Below are 11,658 nucleotides of genomic sequence, written 5' to 3' on the forward strand. Positions count from 1 at the left end.
CACAGCTCACCGACATGAAGAAATATAAGACACATATTGATATTAAAAGGTATGACTTGAGCCTACCTTTAAAGTGTTCTGGCTCTGCTAGAAATTGAGACTGACTCATGTCACCTGCACTGAGTTCCAGACCTGCATCTATAGGACCTCCTTCTCACACTGTCCCATTACTGATGAATACATAGCATATTTGACAGCAGATAAATGAAGTTCCTCCCTAAAATAATATTTGACAGCAGATAAATGAAGTTCCTCCCTAAAATAATCTTACAACACCTTTATAAAAATCTAAAAAGGTATTGTCTCATGTACAATGGTATGCAGATACAACAAATGTATATGCACGTGTACCAGCACACACAAAAGTCTGCATACATACACATGCATACACTGCACCACACCACACACAAAGATATGTAGGGAAAATCTCCTTAAAAATGATGGAAGTCCTCTCTATGGTCTGGCTCGGCTCACGGCGACATGGCCAAGCACACCAAGAAGGTCGGCATCATCGGTAAGTTCGGGACCCCCTATGGGGCCTCCCACCGGAAAATGGTGAAGAAAATTGAAATCAGCCAGCACACCAAGTACACTTGCTCCTTCTGTGGCAAAACCAAGATGAAATGACGGGCTGTAGGCATCTGGCATTGTGGTTCCTGCATGAAAACGGTGGCCGGCGGGGCCTGGAACTACAACCCAACTTCTGCTGTCACAGTCACGTCTGCCATCAGAAGACTGGAGGAACTGAAGGACCAGTAGAAGCCCTGTCATTTGAGACATCCCTGGCCTGTAATAAATGGGTTAATTTATGTAACCAAAAAAATGATGGAAGCCCTGTAGAACTATAGCAGTAATAATCAAATAAGCCATAACTATCCCCATGAATTATAGGAATGCTTTAATGTCAAGCAAATGCAAGCCAACTGAAATAAAAATCAGCACCAAGATTTAGAATTTAAGATGATAATCTAAGGAACAAAGCAAGAAAAATGAAAAAAAATTAAATGGGCCATTTTAATTAAACACTCCAGAAAACCTGATTTTACAACCTCATTCATTCTATAAATATGGCTTCTTGTTAATAATTTAACCGTAACAGTTCCCAGCTATGGGCTTTAGGGAGCACAGTTTAACCATCCGCTTATAATGGCTGTAAATTCTTCAAGTAAGACGAAGTTAAATGGTCACTAACCATTCAATATGTAAGTTAATGACTCCCTGATGTCCCATCTGATCTTTAAAACATTACTGTCGTGACATCCTCTCATTTTCACATGACTTTGGAACTCTTTACCCTCAGGCACTCCTCTCTAAGGATAGGCTTACTAAAGGCACCAAATCCCCGAAGTCTGTGGGCTTCATCTGTATTCAATGCCTAATGGCTCTTGGCTTGGATTTCTCCTTGGTTCTCTTCTTGTCTTAGGCTTTGGGTATCAAGAGGGTAGGACAGCATGGTCAAATGAAACTGAGAAAAATCAATTAAGTCTTATGGAAAACAGGAATATTCACGTAATCTCCAAAGGACAATGCAGTAGAGATAACTTTAACTGAATCCCATGTCCATGCAACATTCATGTGGTAGACCAGAAACCCAGAAGCAGTCATTAATCCAGGTGCCATGAATAAGTGGGGCAGTATTTATGCCCCATTAACTGGCAAGAGCTAGGAGAGATGGTAAGATCTAGTTAATAGTCCTGAGGTCTGAGTGACAGTCCTGATGTGACGCTTGAAGCTGAAGAAGAAAGCAGTCCTGCAGAGTGAGGACACGTTCCAGCCTGGGTGAGGGCTAAGACGTCATGGGCTAATACCCATGGATCAGCGGGGCTGCGGGAAACCCATTGCAGCAAGACAGTGGCCATGCCATAGACTGGTGGGTCGGTGCTGGGAAAGATCAGCCCTCTGCGTCGGCCTGGATTAAGTCCTAAAGCAAGAAGTGGCTTCTGGTAGAGCACACCAGAGTCTGCACTGGGGTGGGTTAGAGACAGCAGGAAGGTAACTCAGAGTTCTCTGCCCACTCAGCCTGTGAGATGACAAACAAGGATGGATATCTGACTTCTTATGCCCCAAAACAATGCCATGCATGACAGGCTCTTTTAGAAATGGACCATTAACTCAGTATCCGATGCCTTTAATAGCTTGAAGTACATTTTAAATATGCTATTTAGTTCATTTTAAGACATGAGTTTTTTCACATTTTAATATCTTTTGAGTTGGGATTTGTATAGTCATCAACCATTCTACATTGTATGAACACACATCAGCTTGACTTATACTGGTGGCCTGTCTGGACAGCTAAATAAAAATCCAAGGGTTTCTGTCCACCTTGTATGATTCCTAGTTGTCATTTTCTGGAAAGAACAAGAAAACACCTACAACAAATATGTGGAAAAGGGACAAGCAGCACTGAGAAAGCCAAGAAACATGGTGAAGAACAATGTAGAGAAGTCTCTTGAGGGCACAGAGAGCAAGAGTGGGCAATGTGGGCATGGGAAATGGTCCTCAAAAGTAATTCAGAAACTCATCCTCTTAAGATGAATAATTTTCTAGGTAAATAGTAGTATTTTATTTTGTTTATGTTTTTCTTTCTGTGGAATGGCCAACATAATATATACATATATATGCTATCTATTTCATAAATATCTATTTCTTAAATATATCTATTTCAAATATACACAGATTTAAAAGTACTTTTTAAAAATATTTTTTATTTATTTGAATGAGACAGAGAAAGAGGCAGATAGAGAGAAAGAGAGAGAGAGAGAATGGAGAGAGAGGATGGGCACACCAGAGCCTCCAGCTACCGCAACCAAACTCCAGATGCAGGCACCACCTAGTGCATCTGGCTTAAATAGGTCCTGGGGAATCGAACCTGGATCCTTTGAATTTGCAGGCAAGCACCTTAATTGATAAGCCATCTCTCCATCCCGTCAAATATACATTCATATATATATATATATATATATATATATATATATAAAATTCAATAAGTTTAAAATAAAATTTGTACCCTGATTTAAATGTAACAAACTACAAAAATCTATCAAATTGTCATGTTCTACCCCAAACATAAGTATGCATACTAAACACCAAATCAATTATTTAAAAATTTAAGTTATGCATTACGAAAGGCAGTTACACATCACTTAATGTGATGAAAATGTTCGTTCTTTTTTTTTTTTTAAGAGAGACAGAGAGGAGAATTGGTGCACCGGGACCTCAGCCATTGCAATTGAACCTCAGACACTTGTGCCACCTAGTGGGTATGTGCGACGTTGTGCTTGTGGCCCCTTTGTGTGGCTGACTAATGTGGGATCTGTAGAGTCAAACATGGGTCCTTAGGTTTTGCAGGCAGGCATCTTAACCACTAAACCATCTCTCCAGCCTGAAAATGTTCTTTCTTGTTAGTACACAAAATATAGTGGCTTATAATCAAGAGCATTTTGGATTTAATGAAATATAGCAGTAGTTCCCATATTTTTAGGTCCTATAATTTTATTTGATACCTTCAAGAGTCCTTTTATAAATAGTTTACTTATTCATTTATTTGAGAGAGAGAGAATATGAGTGTGCCAGAGCCTCTAGCCACTGCAAATGAACCCCAGATGGATGCATGCACCAGCCACCTTGTGCATCTGGCTTACATGGGCTCTGGGGAGTTAAGCCTAGGTCCTTAGGCTTCACAGGCAAGCACCTTAACAATTAAGCTATCTCTCCAACCCAAGAGTCCTTTCTTAAACAATTTACACGGACCCACCTAAAGTGACAGACATGGTGTGACAATGCTGGTACTGGCTGCATCCTCGCTCCTCTGCTTACTGCAGGGCATGTGGCACTGTGCAAGTGCACAGCCTTTGTGATTAAATGAACTCATGTAGACAAGTTCCCACCAATAAACACCGGTGGACTTGAGGGTGCGACCTCCAGACACGCTCTCCAAAACCACCTGTGTAATACACTCAACCTCAGCTCATACTTCCTACTGACGTAAAGCTAATGCCCAGGACACCTCTGAAAGCCACTACTAAATGTAGAAGGCCGCTCCCATGACTCAGCACACACACATACATACAGCCTAGAATCTTGTCCCCTTGGAGTAGGATGCTCTTACCTACCTGCTAGTATATCATACATTCTTCTTGTACAAATTTGGTGAAGTTTGATTAGTTGGCGTACCAGGCTCAGAAGATGTATAGATTACCTACTGAGCCTCTTTCACTAATTTTCAAATCCCACATGCAAACATGACTCTGGACTGTCTTATATTTGTTCTAGAATGTTCTTGAACTGTATACTCTTCCATTCTATGGAAACTGTCTAGAACAAGCTCACAATGTTTGAGACCCCTCAATTCCACACAGCAAGATGGAGCAATAACATTTTCAGGGCAGAAATGGCTCAATCAATGAAGTGGTTCCCCCATATGTGTGAGGACCCAGAACTCACATACATGCTGGAAATGGCAGGGCATGCCTTAATCCTAGAACTGGAGGTCGAGGCAGATGGATCCCTGTGGCAACCTAACTAGCTAGACTAACCAAACTGGTGAGCCAGGGTTCAGTGAGAGACCAGGTCTCAACAAAAAATGTGATATGGACAGCCTTAAATAGCATGATGTTCCATCATAGCAGACACTGAGTCAAATACTCAAATCTTACAGATTTATATCACCTAAGTGTATACTAAGGATTGAGAAGCACTTGGATGTTTCAGTTTCTAAAATTATTTGACTAACAAATTTCTTGTTAGTTTTTTCTTAATGCCTATTAACTTCCCACTGACTTAATGTTCCTTGATTTTTTTTGAGGTAGGATCACTCTAGCCCAGCTGATCTATGTAGTCTCAGGATAGCCTCAAACTCACAAAATCCTCCTACCTCTGCCTCCTGAGTGCTGGGATTAAAGGCATGCATCACTATACCCAGCTTGTGGCTCCATATCTTTAAAATCCCAGCTCTTCACACTCTCCCAACCACCCCCAGAACTAAACAACACAATCAGCAGCAACAAAATCAGTTTGTGACTGAAAATAGTGCAACCCCGGCTCCAACATGGCTTAGCTCCTCTGGCAGACACCCCACAGCTCTGACCTGCTTCTGGTCCTAGAACTGCCCTAGGAGACACAACCTTCCTCTGACCTTATCTCCTGACATTTGCCCTGCTCCTCCACCAGGGCCAGCAGCACTTGTCCCTCAAGAGTCACTGAATGGCTGTGACCTGATTAGGCCACGCTGTCTGAATTCCATAATTCCTCTCCCCACGTATCAACCTGTCACTGAGGCATTCTGCTACAGGTTCTAAATGTCCCCTTCCATTTAAACAACTGTCTCGTGAACTGCATTTAATTTGATCATAGATAAAGTCAGAGTGGCCAATAGGCCAGGAAAGCAATCACTTGTAGCTCTCAAGTCAATTCCAATTATCTCCACTAATGAAATGAGGGACGTGACTTGAAGCTTCCTAAACCATACCAGCTGAAGCTTCCAGAACTTCTTTGAGGAAAATGTTGGGCCCCCACCTGTGCTCCCTGCTTGTGGTCTAAGGGTTGTCATGGAATCTGCCAATAGAACTTCATCCATGTGACCATTTCAGGCAACTGACTTCAGAGGAAGTGGCCAAGGGGTTAGATCACTGCTCCTTACATCAGGACATGCCAAGTGATCCATCCCCACAGGATGTTTTCTAGAGACTTCTAGGCAAGGCTTAAACTGAATTATAAAATAAAGCCAAGACCTAGCTGCTGCCCAGCATGAGCTTCACCATTAGAAGTACCAGGTGCCAGTTACCTGTCCAGTACCTCATACTCTGACAGATGTTAAATTAGAAAGCATAAACATAAGCATCCAAATTCTAGATACTAGAAATAGGGCACCAAGGAAAAAGTCACAGTCCTAGGAACAAGGTCTTGGGCTGCTGTTCGTTCTATTTTCAATCAGTTCTGAAAGGCAGTGCTCTTTCTCAACCCCTTTCAAGGTTTGTGACTTTTTGGCAATCTACAGGAAGGATGAGTCACACTTTATGATGGATTAGGAAGCATTGTCATCTTTCATACCCTTCAGAGGACACCCTTGAGCTAGAGTCAGCAACATAGGTCAGAAGCTACTTGGACCTGGGGTAAAATCAGTTCACAGGGCCTAGTGGCTTTCAGAGACTTCCCATGTGTCTTAGTCATTTAGTGTTGCTATAATAAAATAACTGAGGCTGGGAAATTTGGTCAAGGAAGACAAACTTGTTTTCACAGTTCTGGGTGCTGGGAGCATGCTAGGAGCCTCGTCCCATTGCCCATGAACTTCAGATGCATGAGCCACTTTGTACATCTGTCTTTACATAGGTAGTGGGGAAGTGAACCCAGGCCTTCAGGCTTTTAGAGCAGTGCTTTCAACTGATAAACCATCTCTCCAGCCCCCACGCATTGTTTGTTTGTTTGTTTGTTTACACTGACCCTCAGAGTTAAATTAATGGCCTGTTCATGATCATGGGCAAGGTCACTTACTGGAGGCTCCTGTTGACAAGGTACTGGCAATGAGTACCTTCTTACTACTTTCTCCCATGATGGACAAGTGACCACGTGGAAGACAATGAGCTTGCTGTTATAGCAAAGCTACTCTCACAAAAATTACGCACTCCCAAGAGAACTAACCCATTCTCATGATACTGGCATTCATCCATTCAGGTTAGTGGAGTCTCTATGATCTAATCACCTCTTAAATGTCTCACCTCCCAATAGCATCATAGTAGCAATTAAATTTCAGCAAGAATTGCAGAGGGGACACTCCAATCCTGGCATTATCTATAACAAAATTATAGAGATAAAGGGAACTGGAAGGCATGGGGAACACCTGTGGAAAAAACAGAAATAGCCAAGTGGTGCACACCTTTAATCCCAGCACTCACGAGACCCAAGTAGGAGAATTGCTATGAGTTCAAGGCCAGCCTGAGACTACATAGTGAATACCAGGTCAGCCTAGGCTAGAGAGAGACCCTACTTCAAAACACCATGTGTATGTATATGCTGTTGGCAATGCTATAGATGTGCATGAATAATCAGAAAGGCAGACTAGTCCACAAAACTTGCAGGTCTATGAAATGATGGAAATGGCTAATGAGTGAGAGCAGTCATGAAAGAGAACTGTTACAACTTCTCCTGTTGAGCCAAGCCTCTGAAACAGAAGGAGCAAAGATAAGAGACCTAGAAACTTCTGAGGCAGAAATCTCTTTGAACTTGTATCTTATCATGTATACTGCTGAACACAAACTAAAAAAATTCAATATTTTAGTTAAGCACTCTCATAGTAAAGATGAATAGAAACAACTTTCCTTGCGTTTCTCTAAAGTTCAATGAAATGCTCCACCAATAATTTCTAGCCACAGCTTACACTGAAAATGCTATTGAAGACATTAGAGGAGGGGCTGGGGAAATGGCTTAGTGGTTAAGGTGTTTGCTCACAAAGCCTAAGACCCTGGTCCAATTCCCCAGGATCCATGAAAGCCAGATGCACAACGAGGTACATGCACCTGGAGAACTTTTACAGGAGCTAGAGGCCCTTGCATGCCCATTCTCTCTATCTGCTTCTCTCTCTCAAATTAACAATTTTTTAAAGATATTGGATTTTTCCCCCCAGTCCTGGAGGTCAAATCCAGGACCTTATACATGTTAGGCAAGCACTCTACTACCACTGAGCAATACCCCGCCCTAAGAGTTATATTCTTGTATACAGCAATTGCTGTCATACATTTTCCCCCAACCCAGCCACTAAAGCCAAATAAACCAGTGAGTGACCGAGGCTTCCCAGGATTATTCTCATCCTGTGCATATAGACCCTGCTTCCTCTGGACCCCCTTAAGACCTGCTCCACACTGCACCCAGGACAAGAAAGATAATGGGGATCCAAGAAGTAGAGAATTTCAAACTAGCAGTGAGTGAAGTTTAGAAATTAGTTAAATAAAGAGAAGATGTTTGCCACTTTGTGTACCTGTCTTTACATGTGTTCTGGGGAATTGAACCCAGGCCTTCAGGCTTTGCAAGCAAGTGACTTTAACTGCTGAGCCATCTCTCTAGCCCCCATGCATTGTTTTTTGTTTTATTGGTTTGTTTTCATTAACCCACTGAGTTAAATTCATGTCACTTGCCTAATCACAGGTGAGAGGTTATTTACTGGAGGGGTCCTGTTATTGAGTAGTTTGTTACCTTTTTTTAAATTTTATACTTTTTTTTTTATTAAGAAGAGGTACATGAAGAAATTTATTATTAGTTGTGTACATATTCAGTATGCAAACAGCACATGTTTGTTCCATCCTTACCCTCATCCCTGCCCACTCCAAAGAGACCCTCCTCATCGGGGATGCTGGTTATCCCCATGGGGATTGTGGGTCATGCATTGTGGGGGTAGCCATCAGTTATGGGGAAGAGGAAATGTCTCTGTGAGTAATGTTCCAACTTGTGGCTCTAACAATCTTTCCACCCCCCGCTTTTCCACAAAATTCCCTGAGCCATGTCGGGTCCATTTTAGTTTGTTAGCTTTTTAAAAGTTATGCTATGTAACATTTTGACTTAGAAGTGGAAGTTCAGGTTTTCTCCTGGCTGGCAGGACACCAGAGCAAACGCACACACCAATATTGACCTGCCATCAAAAGGTGATTTCAGGACTGGAGAGATGGCTTAGCAGTTAAGGTGTTTGCCTATGAAGCCAAAGTACCCTGGTTTGATTCCCCAGGATCTACGTAAGCCAGATGCACAAGGGGGAGCATGCGTCTGGAGTTTCTTTGCAGTGACTGGAGGCCCTAGTGTGCTTGCTCACTCTCTCTCTCTCAAATAAATAAATGAAATATGTATGTTTTTTTAAAAAGGTGATTTCCTGGGCTGGAAAGATGGCTTAGCAGTTAAGGCATTTGCCTGTAAAGCCAAAGGATCCCAGTTCAATTTCCCAGGACCCACATAAGCCAGATGCACAGGAGGGCACTTGCATCTAGAATACTTTTGCAGTGGCTGGAGGCCCTGGCAACACCCATTCATACTCACGCTCTCTCTCTCTCTCTCTCTCTCTCTCTCTCTCTCTCTCTCTCTCTCTCTCCCTCCCTCCCTCCCTCCCTCCCTCCCTCCCTCCCTCCCTCCCTCCTTCCTTCCCTCCCTCTTTGTCTCTCTCAAATAAATAAATAAAATTTTTTAAAGTCTATCAAGCATAGGCAATTTTTAAAAAAAGGTGATTTCCTGAACAAAATTAGTCTGCAAATCATCCTGTCACTAACTCTATGCTTTTGAGTGCAAACATGAGGATGATTCATCTTTTCAAAACAGAATGTAAATGGCAAATGTATTGCCTTCATTTCACTTTTAGAGCAGGAAAAGAAAAGAGCACACAGCCGCTCTGCTATTGCTGAATGAAGTCCTTATCCAAGAAAGTCTGCTGGGACAGGAGGACGCACCAGCTGCCTGCCTGCTTCAAGAACGGCTGGCTGACTCACTGCTCACAGTCAGCACATTTTCTAGCTGTGTCAGGAACTGCAGACTGGGAAGCAAAGATGTTCCTTAGGCAGATAGGAAGATCGGCTCTGGGCCCAGGAAACTTGGAAATCCAAGTCCCCAGGTATCCAAAGCTCATCTTCGTCTCATGCATTAGTATTGCCCATATTCCAAGCATCATCCAGGGGATTAATCCAACTCCCGCCTGCATTCAGCACAGAACCTCTCTATAGGAGACAAAGGGGAAGAATTCTCTCCCTCTCCCAGCCTCCTGCTGGATTCTTTCTGAGTCTAGTTAGCCACCTTGCATGGGAACTAATGGCACAGGTGTGAGCAAGCGTATACTTCTGGAATCTAGGTCCCTGTACCAGAGACACCGGGACTCACCCAGTCTTTTTTGTTTACCACACACACCTAAACCAAGGAGGATTACAAAGATGCAATGAGTGAACCCAAAGGAGAGTTCACTGTCCAACATGAAACTATAAAAGTGGTCTTTTATAGAAAAACACTTTGACAGCTATATGATAATAAAAATTACACAGGCTATTAATATCAAAGAGATGCTCCATTATGCTCATTAGTGAAAAATAAATAGTGCTGGAAACATGGCTCAGGAGCTAAGACACTTGCCCACGAAGCCTAAAGATCCAGGTTCCATTCCCCAGTACCCACATCAAGCCAGATGCACAAAGTGGCACATGCATCTGGAATTTGTTTGCAGTGGCTGGAGGCCCTGAGTGCCCATTCTCATATTCTCTCTTTTCTCTCTCTCTCTTTCTTTCTCTCTCCTTTCAAATACATAAAAATATTTTGTAAAAATATTGTTAATTGAAGGAGAACCCAAATAATATCCAAATAATAATTGCCTTAAGAATGTTTTGTGATTTTTATGCAATGATAGAATATGTGCTCAGATCCCATGAAATTTTTGCCTTTTCTAAGCATACTAAGAGTCAGGTCACAGGGGAGTGAATTTAGAATGTTGGCGGCCAGTGAGAAATGAAATAAAGGAACAAGTATGGTGACACATATCTGTAACCCCAGCATGTAGGAAGTAGAAGCAGGAGGATGCAAGTTTGAGGTCAGACTGGGATACACAGTAAGAAAAAAATAAACAACAAAATAATGAAAAGTAGAAGAAATGAAATATTGAATCATAAATATAAACAAATGATGTATACCAGTACATGAGTGACAGTATATGAGTGTATATGTCAGTATGTATACCTGAGCAAGCCTCTCCAGAGCACACTGTATTTCCCCAAGGACACAGGAAAGTCACCAGTGTGTTAAATGGTCATTTTTAAAATAACCTTTCAGGGCAGCTTCAGCAGGAGCAGCAGCAGATCCAGCAGCGGCAGCTTCAGCAGCAGCAGCGGTGGTTCCAGCAGCGGCAGTGCCTATCTGCAGGGCCACAGTTGTCAGGCTCAGTTTGCCCCACAGAAAAAGCCAGTGCCCAGCTCCAGAAAACAGAACAGTGGTCCAGTGACCCAGGCAGCCTACTTGACAGAGACCAAAATCATCCAAAAAGGTAACTGGGATTGCACCAGGGAAGGGTCTCATGCTGATGTGGAACCCTCAACAGACCAGAAATCTTAACCTCTTGGTTGATAGAGGATCTGGTTGTTATAATACCTACCCTTGCATAAATACTCGGTGTTGTTTTTGATTGAATGTGTACAGTATTTAGTTAAATTTTAGAATCTACCTGTATTTTGTTCCACTCAGCCTACTTGAATACTCCCATAGCAGGGAAACCCAACCCCTAGGAACACTTTTCTAGATACTCTGAGAGTTTTAAGAGCCACACCTAACATCTTAATCTCCTACACTGAAGATATATAACATCAGATCAATTGATACAGCTAAGAATACCCAGATAACTAGAAAATCCAAGCATTAACTTAATCCAAGATTCAAAAATACATACATTATAACACAAGAAACACTAAAAAGCAAGACAATATAAATCCACCAAAAATTATTAATGCACCAAAAATCACCACCAGTGAGAACAAGTTAGAGGAAATAGCTGAGAAAGATTTCAAAAGAATGATTGTAAATATGCTCAAAGAAGACAAAGGAAATAGAAATAATAAAGAAAAACCAGTCAGACTTACTAGCAATGAAGAACACAGTTAATAAAATAAAAAACTCTGTAGAAAATCTCACCAGTAGAATGGGTGAAGGAGAAGACAG

General features: G+C 42.0%; 1 pseudogene; it reads left to right on the top strand.

Moving 5' to 3' along the window:
• Window positions 1–480: 480 nt before the first annotated feature.
• LOC101609633 lies at window positions 481–814 on the top strand (annotated as a pseudogene).
• Window positions 815–11,658: the final 10,844 nt, after the last annotated feature.

The sequence above is a fragment of the Jaculus jaculus genome, chromosome 1 (assembly GCF_020740685.1).
Source record: "Jaculus jaculus isolate mJacJac1 chromosome 1, mJacJac1.mat.Y.cur, whole genome shotgun sequence".
In the NCBI taxonomy this organism is placed as follows: Eukaryota; Metazoa; Chordata; class Mammalia; order Rodentia; family Dipodidae; genus Jaculus; species Jaculus jaculus.